We start from the raw sequence: 16,909 nt of genomic DNA on the forward strand, positions 1-16,909 counted from the left end.
TTTAGTAGGCTAAATAGTTAAAAGAAAACTGAAATTTCATGAGCAGTTGTCTAAATATTTTCAAAACAGTGACTGATTTCGATACAGGGGAAAAATAATGAAAATTCATTGGAATTCGAAATTTTTGAAGAGCAGAAGGATGAGAATGCCTCAACTCATCTGAATTTTTAAACAAAACATTAGTAAACTTTAGTAAACTAAATCATATAATGTATTCTTCAATTTTCAATCAATTGAAAATTCAAAAATTCATTTACCTTAATTTTCCAGATTTCTATTAATTTTCAAGAAAAGGGGAAAGTGGGGCAAAATGGAACGGTAGTGAATTTTGGTTTTCAAAAACTATAGGACCTTTTTTTAATATTCAATTTATTCATAGAACAATAATAATATTCCAAAGGTCTTATTTATTTGCCTATAATCGTCTATTACTCTATAATTGAATTTACAGACATATCAGATTTTTCTTCAGTTTTTTAACCTTGAATCATCTTTTTTACAATGAAGATAAAAAAAATTTTTATAATGACCTTTTTTATAGCCCTTGAAATTCTCTACAAAAAGGTCCTTATCAAAATTCTCCTATCTCCCTTAGATTACAAGATAGCGATAACTACAGAGTAGACTGATGTCACTGACTTAAGCCCGAATCATCATTTTTGAGCTCACATAATGTGAAAAAAAAAGTTGTCTGAATTTTGCTCTATATTCGNCGTTTTTTGTACCGTTCCATTTTGCCCCACCCTCCCCTATGGCGTACATGTAATTATATCTGTGACAGATATAAATATGAAGAAGGTTGGGATATCAGTGAAGAGTTGACAGTCAGTAACGTCACTTGTCAACAAAGTGAAATCCTTAACAGATACAAACCAAAATGACAGCGGAAGCACATGCCAAAATGGTAACAATGGGTAAACTTATTATGATTTTCCCGAATGATTGGAGTAAAATTTAAAGTACGCCTATCCTGTGAAATTTGACCACTCATAAACTGACATGAAGAGGAATTGATTTAATCATCAATGTTCTAGAATTGTTCTCTAAGCCTATTCATTTCTCCGATCCCCACCAAAATCCCAGAATAGAAACCGTGGTTGTGGTCTCCCCCATCGGTAATTCCAGTTGCCTTTGAAAAAATACAACCGACCCCCTCTAACGTTGAATAATACATGAAAACACTATGATATGTATTATGTTGTCTCTCAATTCCTCTTCACAAACGATCAATCTCTGACTTGCCAAAGGTCCCTTCATACAGACCATTGTATTGTGACCAGAATGACGTTGTTCACGTTTTTAGTGATCGAGTCCCTCTCGCTAATTCACGGGTAGCAGCGGGGCGCTGGCCGACCCTCAGAGTGCCCAGAGTTTCAAGGGGCGAGAGAAAGAGAGAGAGGAAATTTTGAAAGTCGAGGTGGATGGTATGCGAACGGCGGTCCGTTGAGGTAACGCAGGGTTAAAAATTGGGGGGTGGGGGTGCTAGCAACGGAGAGAAAGCGAGAAATAGTGAGGGAGAGAGAGGAAGGAAGTGTTGGTGTGCCGACTGCGCAGCCGAGACCCCGAGACTATAGTCTATCGTCGTCTCTCGCCACCGTAACAACTGACGAATCAGTGCAGATCGGTGTGCCCTCCAGTCTACGGTAACTTACGCACTCGGTGCGTGTTCTTTCTCTACTCTCCATCTATTTTTTTTCTTCTTCTTTCTCCTTCATCACATTTTTCATGAGATAAAGAGTCCAAGAATTTTAATCGAGGAGTGAATCAAAATAATTCGAGTTATTCATTTAAAAGCTGAGAGAAAACTACATTGAGTGACTGTGGGACCATGTGTTTGGTTTATTTATTATTAATTAAAATGGTGAATTGAAGGATAATAAGGAGGAGAGCTAATGTGGATGTGTTACTCCGGTTACTGTTCGCTTTGAACGTAAATATTTGAGGAAGTAACATCATCGTCGATGTTGACGAGGCAGCGACTGAGTGACACTCGATATCGGCCGGTGTAAGTAACTGATCTCTTATTGTTTGGAAAAATCCGGATTCATTAGGAAGGAGATGAGACTGAGGATTTAGGATCATTTTTCAGATATTTCGCAAGCGAATCCAATGGAAATATTAGAAAATGTTCTTTATGAAAAATTTTATGATCACTCATTATGTAAATAATGGAATAATTAATGGAATGGTGTATGGTCGTCTATTATTGAGGTAATTAACAAATTATCTCGAGAATTTTTAAATTCATGCATCTGAAATCTCAAACGTGTAATATAAACAATTCCTATGTAAGCACATTAGAAACGCTGAGTAATTAGCCACTCTACCTCACTTTAATGCTCCTTAATTCACCACTGAAACTAAAAATGACAAATGTATGGCTAGAGTCAACGAAACAAACTTTCCAACCCCATAAATATCCGCGGTATTTTATATTCATATTCAAGTTTCCCAACAATTGATGATTAAGGTTCAACACCGGGTATATCTACGGTAAAACAATTCAAGTAGAATTAAACAACTTACTCATGAAATTCATAAATTTAGTTCGAATATAGTGAAACTAATTGTGGGGACATGGGCACTCTAATTGAAAGTATATGAATCATTCATGATTCCGTGATTCCAAGGAGTCATGCAATTTGCGAATATGCTGAGGGAAATTGAACTCCTTCTGAATGATGAATCGCGATGCAGTAAAATGTTGTAAATTTTTTTTCCAGTTTTCAAAGTTTTCTTTCTCAACTAAAAAAAAAGTGTTCTGTTTGAAAACGTTACAATAAGCAGAAGAATTTCACCTTAAAAATTTTAAGAGAGATTCATTTTCTCCCACAAGATCTAAAGATAGAGACGAAAAACTTCCTACTTGATAGAATCAATTCGTCTAATTGCTCTATTTTTAATTTAATATGTAGTTTTCCAGTTACCGTGTGCTCACAGAGGGAAAATTATTCTCCACGCCTCGTGAACTCGACCCTTTGTATACGCTTGACGAGTCTGCAATCTGATCACTTCTAATCAATCAAAAATTATGAAACCGACGTAATTGAAGCCAGAGTATTTCTGTTTTCGATCTCATTCATCTGGTTGAGTTATTTCCCGTTGTTTCCGATATAATCGATTTTGAAAAGAGTCATTTACATTTCCACGGATCGATGGTATGTATCGACCCCATACATGAGGGGTTCAATTGAGAACACAGAGAAACATCTTCTTACATTAACAGAAATGTTCTATAAATTGATAGCACATTGTTCTGCGAATAAAGAACACTTATAACATGCAGAAACTCCTGTGCACAAATGTCCTGTGAAATGTGAGAAATTTCAGCTTAAATTAAGCAAAGCGATTCATTTTGATGAGGGGTTACTCACTCGCGAAATCATGGCGCCAGTTTGTGATGAAATCACTGAAATCATGTGATTTCAACTCTTTGAAATCATTTATTAAATCGTGCTGAAGTCATCAAATCATGCCCAAATCATTTGAAATCAATGAATATTTTGTAAGGGTAAATGTTAAGAAAGAGGGCCCCATCACCGATCTTTCTGAAAACTGAACCATCGGATCGGTGGTGGGGCCCTCTTTCTTAACATTTACCTTTTGTAAGAAAATGCGACGAAATTAATATCAGTGATTGATGTTTGTTTGAACAGGAAAAATATCCTACTTGTTTACTAGGATTTGTACTTAATTTCGAGTATGCCGAGGTGATACTCAGCGAAGTCGAGAATTGTCGAGCCAGTACACTCGTGTCAGTGATAATAAAAAAATATCAGTGCTCTCTGTCGTTGGTATAATTTGCATAAGAGTTTTAATTGTTTATAATCAGAGCCAATGACTGTTCACGCCTACTATTGATATAAAACAATATCGAAGGACAATTTCTTTTCCGCTGATTACTAAGAGTGGTGACTTGAAGCTCCATGAGAGCATTTTTAATAAGGTTAAAAAATATTGCTAACGAATACTGTTGATACATTAAATAATTAATCTGTGGAATATTCTCTATATCTTCCTTGTAATATAACGTTTGAAAATTAATTTTGAATTGGGCATTATTAGGGGAAAGAGGTAGAATGGGCCGTTTTTCATTTTCTTACAACCAAACTGTCAAAGGTTACTGAACAAGCTTTGAAATAAGAACAAGTTCCACTAAATCGTATTGTGATAAGTATATGTTGAAAACTTAAAACGGCCTATTCTGCCCCGCTCCCTCTCGTTCAGCGAACTTTATTCATCGTGATTTCAATTACTTCATTGGCTCTGAAATCCCTGATTTCGAATCTATGTAATCTTTCAAAGGCAATTGCAGTCACGAAATCATGTGATCCACTTGAAATCATTGATTTCATTTCTTCCCGAAATTACTAAAATCAATATTGAAATCACTTGAATCAACCCTGAAATCACGTGAAGTTGAATTCATTTCGAAATCATGGTGTCACTCAATGAGGGAGTGAGCAGCCACTCACAATTTGCACACTGGTAGTTTTTCAGATTCAGGCCAAAAACTTTCGATTCGATTAAGTTAATTTGTCTGATATGTAGGAACTATCGAGCTAAATCGATTGCTTTTTTTACATTTCGGGTGAAATTTTCCCGTCTTTTCCCTGGCCCCATTGCAACTTTTCATGTCATAATGTTCTTCAACAGGAAGAAAAGTGCTTTAATCGAAATCAATGTTGTAAATTCGGATACATTTTCCTTGATGCCAAAAAAACTATTCTATCCGTTCGTCAAGAATTCTTCATGCTCATGGATGTGATATTTTTTTCATTATCTCTCGCCTGTTGGAAGTTTCAAGTATCATCCATGCTTCCCTTCCTTTCATCCCTCAAAGCTCCGCACGACATGTCTTCATTAAATTTGTCATCTTCAACAAAAGAATAAGAGTGAAAACACAAGAGTCATACACATTGAAAGGAATAGTCTCCACTTTTTAAATCTCACTCTCTCAATTTTTCCAACAACTGTGTCTGCAATATTGAAAAATGTTTCATGTAACTATATCGAGTTAAAGGACGTATAAGTTCTACACCCGTCTGGAGCGCCCAGAAACTTTGAGTTTTCGATTCAACACAAGATGTCGAGTGCTGTAGGAGCGGTTGAACGAAAATTATACTCTAAACTGTCGCCAAAAGCAGACTTGCTACGACTATGAGAAAAAACCCCTTTACGATTCATTTTACCTCCTTAAGATGTAATATTACAAAATTTTTCAGATTAACACTTCGCAAACACTCACCTCCGCCTGCTGTGCGAATATTTTCTCATGTAGTAATTCTTGTATAGTAATTAACCTTATTGAAAATGGTACTTTAATATTTACGAGCTTATAATTGAGAGATAAAAACTCCGCAACGACAGCAGCAGTAAATGTTGTTTTTGCTTTAGAATGGAAGCTTTGTAATCGTTGATTTTGACAATCTTTTAGATTTGCCTGAAAATGACGTAAATGCCATGAAACGTGAAGATATGATGTTTTTAGAAAATGTGTGTATGTATGTCCGGATGTTGTGCGAATTTTTCGGAAAATTTTTATAAATCTTCACAGAAAAGGGACTAAGGTTGAAGCTAAAAATCAGAAATTTCGCTACATAATTGGTATTACTTTGGAGCTCTTCTGGGCACAATTTCTGCCCAATCGGTCAAGTATATGTATAGTTTCCGAGATACAGCAATTTCTCAAAATTTTTTTTCCCTCTGCATCTCGAAAACTACGTAACTGAATTGAATTTTTTTGAGGTCAAAATATTCCTTGTGATAATATCTATCAAATAAAATCACAATAGTACTATGTAATTAGGGACAGTTCGGTAATAATCGGCATTTTTCGTTTTTATGAGAAAATCGTTCTAAGCACAGTAATTCTCGAAAAATTTTAGATAGAATGTTGAAATTTAGTGAGATTAATTCTTATGATATTGCAGAATACGATTGTACGTAGGTGAAATTGGACGAGTGGTTTAGAAGATATTCAACTTTTTATAAAAAACTGTTTTGTTCAATATCTCCCAAGCTACTAGACCAATTAATTTTACTTTTTCTTTAAAATACTCGCCTTGCTGCCCCCTATGAAGATCAATTAAAATGTGAATACTTGTCAATACAATGCGAAATATTCGCATTTTTCTACTTTTTTCAATTGAGAGTTGATGTGGCGTTCCATAATACGCATAAAACTTGGAATAAACATCTGAGATTCTGGCTACTAATTAGTATTTTTTAGTCACACTTATGTATAAAATTTTGTGTCGATTGATTCAATACATCCTGTTATGGAAGAATTCATCCAAAAATCTTTTTTTTCTAAAAAGTCCTACATCGTCATTTTATCGATTATTTTCGCCACTGGGAGCTTATTCTGGACTTGTTTCATTTTAGTTTCAGCACCGGTTTTTTATTTCACTTAGATTTTCACACTTTATAGGGAGTTACACGAATGGTTCAATAGTAATTATGGGCTCAAAACGTACGGATGATGTTAACAAAAAAATTTTTCCAAGTTTTTACTGTTTTTTTTTTGTCTCTAGGTTATGGGAGCGATAATTAAAATTTAGACATTATTGGAATATTTTTATTGACAGAACGCTCTGCTGGTCCTTTACATCTTATGGACGTTTAGGTATTCTTATTTTGTTCATTTTTATTTTCTATTATTTATTTATATTTTGTTGAAAATTCATGGAAATATAACCTCCAACAACTACACTATAAAATAGATTTAATAACAATATGACTAGTTTGTTTTAATTTGATTTGTGCAGAATAAATAATGAACTGATGAAGAGCTCCTTGAGAGTTCAAAACGTGGAAAAAATCAAACAAAATTATTGATGATTTCTTCATTTAAAGTTTTTGGATTCGTACCGTTGTTGGGACCGTTTTTACCTGAGAGAAGTTGAGGAAAAGAAAAACTATTTTTCAATTTAGAATTTTTTCTTTGAGAATGTGATAACATAAATGATTACAAATTGTGTCTTTGAAAAGGCAAAATAATTTCACTCCAAAATTAATAAAGGACACCAGATTAGTTCAAGTAATTTTCACCCTATAACTATGAAACTTTCCAGTCCATAGAATTAATTTGTCAAATATTGCACTTTGTGGTGGGATTCTTCCGTTTTCCATTGAAACTGTCTTTCATGTCATAATATCCTCAACCTATAAAAATTATTCTTAAATTGACAACACAGATAAATATTTAAAAACAGATTATTCCTCAATTCAAGGACATTCTCCGGATATTTGAGAACATGATAATGACGTAAAGGGGTACAAGTAATGTCTTTGGAAAGGCAGGAAAATCTCTCCCACAGTTAAGGAAACCTCATTCTGGTCCAGCAATTTGCAGCCCATCATCCTGCTCAAAACCCACCATTATAAATTTCCTAGATTAACCCTCCTCAAACATTCACCACCCCTAAAGCAAACATTCTGTCATAGTAATGAACCCTGTTAAAAATTCTCGGAACACACTGCCTGCATGACAATGTTCAAATAAACTTTCGCAAACTTCTCAAAAAAAAACGAGAGAAGAAAAAAACAATTTCGTGTAAGTTATCCCCAGGAGTTTCCATACGACGTTGGAAATTTTATCAAGAAAGTCTCTGTCCTTGCAGTGGAAAATCTCGCGAATGGAACGAAGAATAATGAAAGTGAGAGAAATAAAACTTGAACAATCGTTAAAAGTTTCGATTAAATTTTTTTTTACCTCTTCACTTTTCCATTAATTTTTGACTAAGACCGAAGAACGAGGTCATTTGAATTCCGTTTGTCTCAGTACTCATTGCTGAAATACTTGGTCAAATTGCGGAGGAATAAATTTTCGGTGCTTCTCCAGTCTATTAATTCCTCTTAACGGAAATGATTTTCTGCTCCCAGGGTTGAAATGAATAGAATTCCCCGAACGGGACTCGACCTGATGATACATTTTCCCTAATAATATTGCGCCTTCTTTATCACAGAGAGCGTTTAAAACCCCTCCAGAATGGTTTTCCACACTGTTACTACTGAGTATCAGTGAGGCTTTTACTTCGGTCCATTAATGTTTTTAACCTCCCTCTTCCCCTTGAGCCACGCTATTTCACCCTTAACTGGATTGCACCCCTCTGAGCCTCTCAATTGGAGAAATTATCGATTAATATTAGTAGCTATTCTTCTAAAGGTCTTTTCGCATATCTCTTTTTAACCCTTTCGTAGTTCTTTTATCAAATGAGGCAGGAGGGGAAACGCCCACACTTTTATAGTTCATAGGGACTGAGAGACTCATCAAGTGACCCTAATCCCACGCTATTTTACACTGATTTAACGGTAATTTATCGATAATGCGAGGCATTGACGTACTTAGATATTTTATCCATAGGGGATGGCACTACTGTGTAGAAGATTTTTTCATTATTGAGGAAACGTATTTCTCATTACACTGTGTGTAAAGTGACATTTCACTTCGGACTTCATATGTTTTGCAATGAAAAATAGTCTCCTGCAAGTGAAATAGCCACTTTTCCGCACTCGTATCGAAACATACTATTTATGACAAACACTGCAGATTATTTTCTCTTTCGCTACTAGAAACAAGTCGAGAATAAGCCCCCAGAGGCGAAAATAGTCGATAAAATGACATTGTATGACTTTTTAGAGAAAAAGATTTTTGGATTAATTGCTCTATACGGATGATGTATTGAATCGATCGTTACAAAATTTTATATACAAGTGTGACTCAATAATACTAATTTGTAACCAGAATCTCCGATGTTTATTAAAGAGAAGACGAATGGATGAATGTCTGACTACTGTGCGAACAACTATCAAAGGAGTAAAACTACGTACAGCTAACTACAATTTTGTACAGAATTCTGATTGGAAATAAATAATTTCCTGTAACTACTGTATAACCTTATGGGATCTTTGGTATCCTGAGGAATAAATATGTAGGTATTAATTGAAAAAAATTAGGCAAAAACGCGAATACTTCGAAAATTTTGTATAAACGGGCATTCATATTTTGGTTGATCTTGACAGAGGCGGCAAGATAAGTATTTTGAGAGAAAAAATATAATTAATCGGACTAGTAGTTTGGGAGATATTGAACCAAATATTTTTCCACAAAAAGTCGAATATCTTCTAAACCACTTATCCGACGTCGCCTACCCACAATCCCGTCCTGTAATATCATAAGATATACACTCTCACCAAATTTCAACATCCCCTCTGAATATTTTCGGGAGTTATCCTGCACCAAACGATTTTCTCATAGAAACGAAAAATGCCGATTATTACCAAACTGTCCCTGGTTACATAGCAATATTTTCCATTTGATAGATATTATCACAAGAAATATTTTGACGTCGAAAAAATTCAAGACAATCACGTAGCTCTCGAGATATTGAGGAAAAGATTTCGAGAAATTGGAGTATCTCGGAAACTAGTTTAGGAATTGATGAAATGGCGCCCAAAAGTGCGTTTATTTACAACGAAGCTGTCGAGAAATATCCGATAATTTTGAGCGTCTTGTGGTATTACAACTGAAAATTCAATGGGGGGTCTAATTTCTTATCAGCAGGAAGACAGGAATTCCCCAATTTAGGGGATGGTCGGACAAAATGGGACGCCCGAGTGGAAATTTTGGTCAGGTCCAAGTCAGGACTGGATCAGGTCAGGCCTGACGATTGATCAGAAAATGATCTGATGACTGGATCAAGGCCTGATCAGTCATGTAACGCGGTTTTTAATCAAGACTTGATCAGGCCTAACAGTTTCGGATTTGATCAAGCTTACGTATTCAAACCTGATGACCTGTCTGCCGGAATCAACAATAATTATTAGTGATAACTAATTCAAAACAAAGGATAATTCAATTTTTTCACGATAGATGGCCTCTCCTGCTGAATTCCTACCGTAATTACCGTTGAAAAAACCTTCGTATTTTTTCCGATGGTGGGGATCGAACCGGGGAACCTACGATTACTAATCCTAAGCCCTAACCACTAGACTATCGCGCTATTGTTATTACGGAGACTCCGTTTTGCCCATATATGATCTGTATCTGGATATTTGTTGACTTTGAAATTATTCATCATCTCGCCGATTTTCGCGTATATTCAGAGAGAGAAAATTTGTTTAGTCAAAATTTTATCCATTTCATTAATGGATAATAATCTTGATAATCATAACACTAATAAACAAATGGGAGCTTGATAAGTTTTTTTCTAGTCAAGATAATTTGCTTGTGAGTGTGACACTTCGACTATATGTAGTTATTCAGCCACCCCTCCCTCTCTCCACACAATTAATTAATTAAAACTTAATTAAAAAATCAATTGAAAATAAATTAAAAATTTTAATTAATTAAAAATTTGATCCTCGGAAAAGGTTTGTTCAAAATCAAATCAAATAGACCGGATCCAAACCTTATCATTTTTTCTTCCATTAACCCCGTTCAAATGAAAATCAATTGCATCAAATCCGAATCGGATCAAATTGGGTTTAGGCAACCTGACCTCAGACTGAGATCATGTCTATCTGATCAGAACTACATCTGAGCCCGTCTGAATTTTTTGGGATCCGATAGAGTGGATCAAAACTTGGTCAGGGTCTCATCAGGCGTCACCTGATCACGCCTAACTGACCAGAACTTGATCTGAACTCACCGGTAGTTTTTGGAATCCGATTCACTAGATCAAAACTTGGTCAAGTCCTCATCATAAATCACCTGATCAGTCAAATCTTACGAAAATTGGATCAAGTTCTGATCATACTTCAGGCGGACCTGAAGAAATTTCCACTCGGGCGTGTTGAGATCTTCTCCAATTGTCAATATCTTCATTTATAAGTGAAGATACTGACAACTAGAGAAGATCACGAAACGTCCAATTTTGCCCGACTTTCCCCTATTTGAATTTTTAAATAAAACATGAATATTCTGCCCCAAATAATGCTGCATTTTCAATTATTTGAATACTCAAGATATATCTCCTGAATTTGCTTGATCTTCATAAATTTTTATGGAAAGTTGAATTTTAATTTACAATTTTTATTGATTTATTCATCACATGGTAAATGCTTAATGACGCTATTCCTTGTAATTGCTGTGGAACTGTGTCACTTGAAAAAAATTACCATGCAGTGTACCGGAAATTTCAGCTAACAAATTTTGATCACTATATATTATGCAACTATTCATCACAAATATTTGCAATTTCGTGCAATCACATAATTCAGTCCAGTTCGTCCAGTAGCAAACCATTTGATCCTGTTTAATGACTCTTCAAGCTGGATAACTTCGCTTCAAATGAAATGTTCACTGACGTTTAGTATTTGCCAGTGTACTGTTAAAATTTTTGATCCGATCTCTAATAGGGGATTCTGAAAATACCAACAGATAAACCAATATTTTGTAGAAGAAGCCTAAAGGTTCATTTCAAGTCATTTGATATATGAAAATTCTCTTTAATTCCATGCCAGGAAATTAAAGAGGATTAGACAGAATGGGAGCGTTGACGACGGAAAATTTCCGCTGTTGCTTCCGAATGCAATCCGAAAGCCTATGAGCATTTGAGAAGCATTTGAGAAGCCTTGTATTTGATTGGTTTTTCGATTTTCGAATTTTGATTGTAAATGGTCGACAATGTTATGAAACATGAAGAAATTATGTTTTTAGGGCCATGTTTGTATGTATGTGATAACTAGGGTTTTTGATAATTAATTTTTAGAAAATTCAACATAAATGCGGTGAAATTTGTAGATAAAAATCTGGAATTTTGGCTCATTATAGCTATGATTGAGCTGAACTTTGCTGCGTTGTTTCAGCCCGATCGATCCAGTAATTCCTGAGATATAACAACTTGTTTAAATTTGTTTTTTTCTCAATATCTCAAAAACTACTACGCCGATTTCAATTTTCCTTCTTTCAAAATACTCGTGTCGATGATAACTTTAATACAAAGTTTGTAGATAATGCCGTTTTCCATTTTTTATGAAAAATTTTGTACGCACTTTGACTTGAAAAAAATGGAGATAGCAGGTTGAAATTTTGTATGCGCAATCGGCCAAACGGTTCTTGAGATATTCAACCTTTTGTGTAAATATATTTTGTTAAGTATTTTACCAACTACTTAACGAATTTGATTTTTTTTTTCTTCAAAATACTCATCTTAACGGCTTTTATCTAGATAAATAAAAAATATTTATACCCATTCATACAAAATTTTCGAGATATTGCCGTTTATTTATTGTTTCATTCTTGTAGACACGATAATACTTGGGAAAGAATGAAAATAGCAAGTTGAAAATTGCTATGAACGTTGGTATTGTGGTATTAACGTTTTGTATAAATCGATTTCATTAAAAGGTTGAATATCTTCCTGTAGACAGCATGTAGCATGTAGCATTACAGTTGTATTCCAACAAGGGCAAGGAATTGCTACAAGTCAATTCGGAAGCTTACTACCAATGGAATTGGTAGAAATGAAATAAAGAAAAGGACTAATAACGACAAAAGTAATGGTCACATGCCTCCTGTCGGATAAGCTCAAACCCCAGCTTGTTCTATTGTAGAAAACCACAGATTCATGTTAGAGCATTCAGAGTGAGTCCTCATTGTTTTAAGAAAATCAACAAAATTTTTCCAAATATCACGAAATAGCAAAAACACTTCAGTTTTCTGTAGAATTTACCATGGATTCTCCAGAACTAAACGTTCATTTCAGTTAAATACTTACATATATCTCGCAGTTTAACTCTAAACGATGACATTACCACCCATAAACCACTTACCTTTTTTTTACTGAAGTAGTTGAACTCCAATTAATTGACAATCCACTCTCACCACGTTCAACGAATGCAATTACCAGCGCTAACAGAATTCAATTTACGTTAATGATAAAATTGTCTACAGTTTTTATCTGTCGCTAACCGATATTAACGTTCTATTTGCGATTATTTTAGAGTCACAATGAAAAAAAACGAAAAGCGAAAAGCTCATAGAGTGAAAGATACGAGAATACATGGGGGATATAATGTTTTAATTTAATGGTTTTTTTCCTCCTCGAATTGGGCGGCATTATCCGTTAATTCATTCATGCACTCATATTAATGGAAACCGTCTTCATAACAACAATAACTGTTGCATTACCCTGATTACACCCATGGAGTAATAACGTTTTATAAATCACATTAGTCATATTTACGATCACACCGCGGGTATTATAACATTCCATTATTACACTAAAATGCATTAATTGATGACGGAAATAATTTTTAATAGCAGCAAACAGATGATTTTCGCATCATTAAAATCGTGCACAATATAAACTACGTGGATTTTTTGCATTGTTTTTTAATGTTGGAATATATTTTCCGATGGTTGCAATTTCGTTGTTAGTACCTAAATGAAGCGAATTTCTCTTAGTGACACAAATCTAGTTATAATTTTGAAGACTCAAAAATGTCTGAGACATAATAATTTCTCCGTATTTTTTTTTTTTTATATTCCGGCCCTTTCTGCCCTCTGATTGGCTAATCGGCCCTATCCAACCATATGCATGCGGCTGTGGATTCTACACTGTGGATTCTAAACATAGGAGTAGCATGGAAACCACAGAGAACCCATGCCGGTACAGGCGGTCACTATATTAGCGACCTCCCGCTCGCCGGAGCCTCCGGTTGAAAAACTCGGTTCCACGGGGAATCGAACAGACAACCTTTCGCACACTAGGCTCGCACCTAGCCGCTTCGGCCACCGACGTCGGTTTTCTCTCTCCGTATTAAAAATACAAATCGACTTCAGGTGATGAAAATTTGGTCCTCGAAATTAAGACTCCAAAATTAAGGGTCAGAAATGAAGGACTAGAAAATAAGAGCCACAAGTGTTGCGAGAGTCATATGGGGTTATATGGTGGTCAACTGGCGGTGAAAAGTGAGAAATTCAGTGCGGTTGTACCTCACTATGAAAGCCATTGGTTGGAGCCTTTCTCGTGAATACGATGATTTTTGTACAAAAACAGCGCCAAGAAAAAGTTTGGGTTGGTTCTTACTGGGATGTAGAAATTTTTGAAAAATACAAAGAAATGAAAAAGCCAAGTCAGCAATGTCGAATGAACGAACATAGTGCACAATCAGATTTCTATGAGAAAAATAGTTTCAAATCGAATAAGGATTTTTAAAAAAATCTTCATGAAATACAAAATTACTAGGAGGACCAACGTCCTTGGCGCGGATCAAAAGTTGGCGGATTAGCTTGACACTAAACAGTGAGTTTAAAAAGTCCGCGCCAAGAACGTTGGTCCTCCTTCTAGTAATTGTTTATTTCATGAAGAATTTTTTTAAAATCCTTATTCGAATTGAAACAATTTTTCTCCTAGAAATCTGATTGTGCACTATGTTCGTTCATTCGACATTGCTGACTTGGCTTTCTTTTTCATTTCTTTGTATTTTTCAAAAATTTCTACATCCCAGTAAGAACCAACCCAAACTTTTTCTTGGCGCTGTTTTTGTACAAAAATCATCGTATTCACGAGAAAGGCTCCAACCAATGGCTTTNCATTTGTTTTTATTTTTTTAGAGAGATTTCATTATTTTTTTCAAAATAAGCAAGGAATCGTTTTGATATCCTATAAACTTTTTTATTTCCAATTCAATTCGGCTCATTCATTTTTCACACGATAGATCATCTTTTCAATTAACAATCGAAGCAAAACAAATAATTGTACTTCACAGTCATCATTTTCACCGACTTTTAATCACTGATTCCAGATTTTCCGACTTAATTTGTTTCTTCCAGAATTTCTTTATGTACGGAACTCAATTGAAAAATATCTGTGGAATTTATCGTTCATGCACCAAATTCAATTTGTGAATTCCCGGGCTCCCTCCTTGGTGTGTGGCTGCATTGCAGTGCTACCAACTCCGCAACAAAAAAATGATGGGAGATAATGTGAAATACGACAATGTGCATGTGATCCCGTTGCTATGTGCGTAATTTTTTAAATATTGATGGGAATAAAAAAAATAGTTACATCAATGAGAAGCTGGTGGTTGATTTATATAATTTTTTTTTATCGTTATTTTACATCGCTTCGACCCGGTTAGGATATACTGCGATGATGATCAAGACTTTAAATGGTTAGATCGCACCATTCTATCCAGCCGGGATTTGAACTCAGAACCTTTCGCATGTGAAGCAACGAACTTACCGACTGCGCCAAGCCACCGGGCTGATTTATATAATGTAACTGAGATTATTTTTCATGTACCTTGTCACATTTGTATTTTATTCAATGGATATGTGTCGGAAGTAGTGGAGGGGGTAGTTGCTTCGTGTATAGATTAACGGCAGCGTTCGGCCAGTTTTGTACAGTCAGAGTCAAAACTTTTTCTTGGCCGATAAGCTGCCGCGTATCTCGATTATGAAATGCTAATCGTAATCTGTTCAGCGCGTGATATTTTACTCTTTTTTCATTTCTCAAGTAAACCAAGTCTGTTGAGAATGACTATCACTGATATCAGTTATCCAACACCTGTCAAGAATATACAATCTAAACATACCCAATATACACATCTATTGGGTATGTTTATATGTATATGAGGTATTCGACGCCAAATGAGTCAACCGCTGACCCTCACCCTCTCGGAAATTGATGGATATTCTTTCTACGATTGGGGAGGTTGAAAAACTATATCTGAAATTTTTTCAGATTTTTTCGGCAGCCCAGTTCGGAGATATGATTTTTGTTTCATTTTTGCGTTTGTTTTCAATAACTCGAGTTCTATCCATCCGATTTTGATATATTATGCGTCAAAATTTCTCATTTTTTACTGCCTATAAGAATATTTTTAGTGAAATTTTTTTTTTCAATCTCTAGATGTGCATGATAACGACTTTTCGAATAAAAAAGTTGAAAAACTTGAATTTTGCAAATTACGTCACGGATGATTTGTTTCATTTTTTTTCAGTAATTCTTATAATCAAAACAAGTATTTTGAGCCATTATACAAGTTAGGCATCGTCCTGGATCTATTTTATTTTCCATTTTATCTTTTCGAAAATCCGTAAATTTTGTTGCAACACCTCAAAATGGCGTTGATTGACTTTGATTATAGACAGTATGAAGTGAATTTGATTGTATACCTATATATTACATATTTTTTCGATACATAATCGAAGTCGTTTTGTGGTGTTTTGACCAAATTTGCGAAATTTCCAAAAGAAAAAATTAAAAATAACATAGATCCAGGAGGATGCCCAACTTGAATGACAGCTCAAAATACTTGTTTTGATTATGAGAATTACAGAAAAAAAAAAGTTGAATATCAACCGTGACGTAATTTGCAAAATACAAGTTTTTCAACTTTTTTTTCTCGAAAATTCGTTATTATGAGCATCTAGGAATCGAAAAAAAAATTACTAAAAACAGTCGTATAGGCGATAAAAAATGGAAAATTTTGACGCTTAATACATCAAAATCGAACAAATAGAACTCTAGTTATTGGAAAAAACGGAAAAATGTGAAAAAAATCACATCTTTGAATTGGGCTGCCGAAAAAATCTGAAAAAATTTGAGAGATAGTTTTTCAACCTCCCCGATCGTAAAAAAATCGCCATTCATTTCCAAGAGGATCAAACAGACGTAGTCGCCTCCGATTTTTGAAAATTTTTCGGTCCCCCGCTTGAAAAACACTCCTTCCGGGTTAAATCCCTCTGGGTTTTAACATCGCGAAATGTGTGTGGTGTGCGTGGCGTCCTGAACTCCAGAATTGTGGAATCGCCCATTTCAAAAAGTTGGGTTAAATCCAGAGGTACCTAGTCGCCTTCGATTTGACGCAGTGGCCTCTCAGAGAAAAGGCGAGTAGGATAGCCACATGTAGTGTATATGGAGGCGTATATGTACGCTGTGCATATATATAT

At 35.1% G+C, this 16,909-nt stretch overlaps 1 protein-coding gene across 1 annotated transcript in view; it reads left to right on the forward strand.

Moving 5' to 3' along the window:
- Positions 1 to 1,956: 1,956 nt before the first annotated feature.
- LOC107041840 (toll-like receptor 7) overlaps positions 1,957 to 16,909 on the forward strand; it is a 110,622-nt gene continuing 95,669 nt past the window's right edge. Inside the window, exon 1 of the mRNA XM_015262613.1 lies at positions 1,957 to 2,005. The gene's annotated coding sequence lies outside the window, so the exon portion shown is untranslated. The remainder of the gene's footprint in view (positions 2,006 to 16,909) is intronic.

Source organism: Diachasma alloeum, unplaced genomic scaffold, assembly GCF_001412515.2.
Source record: "Diachasma alloeum isolate Michigan unplaced genomic scaffold, Dall2.0 Dall_scaffold_00381, whole genome shotgun sequence".
Classification (NCBI taxonomy): Eukaryota; Metazoa; Arthropoda; class Insecta; order Hymenoptera; family Braconidae; genus Diachasma; species Diachasma alloeum.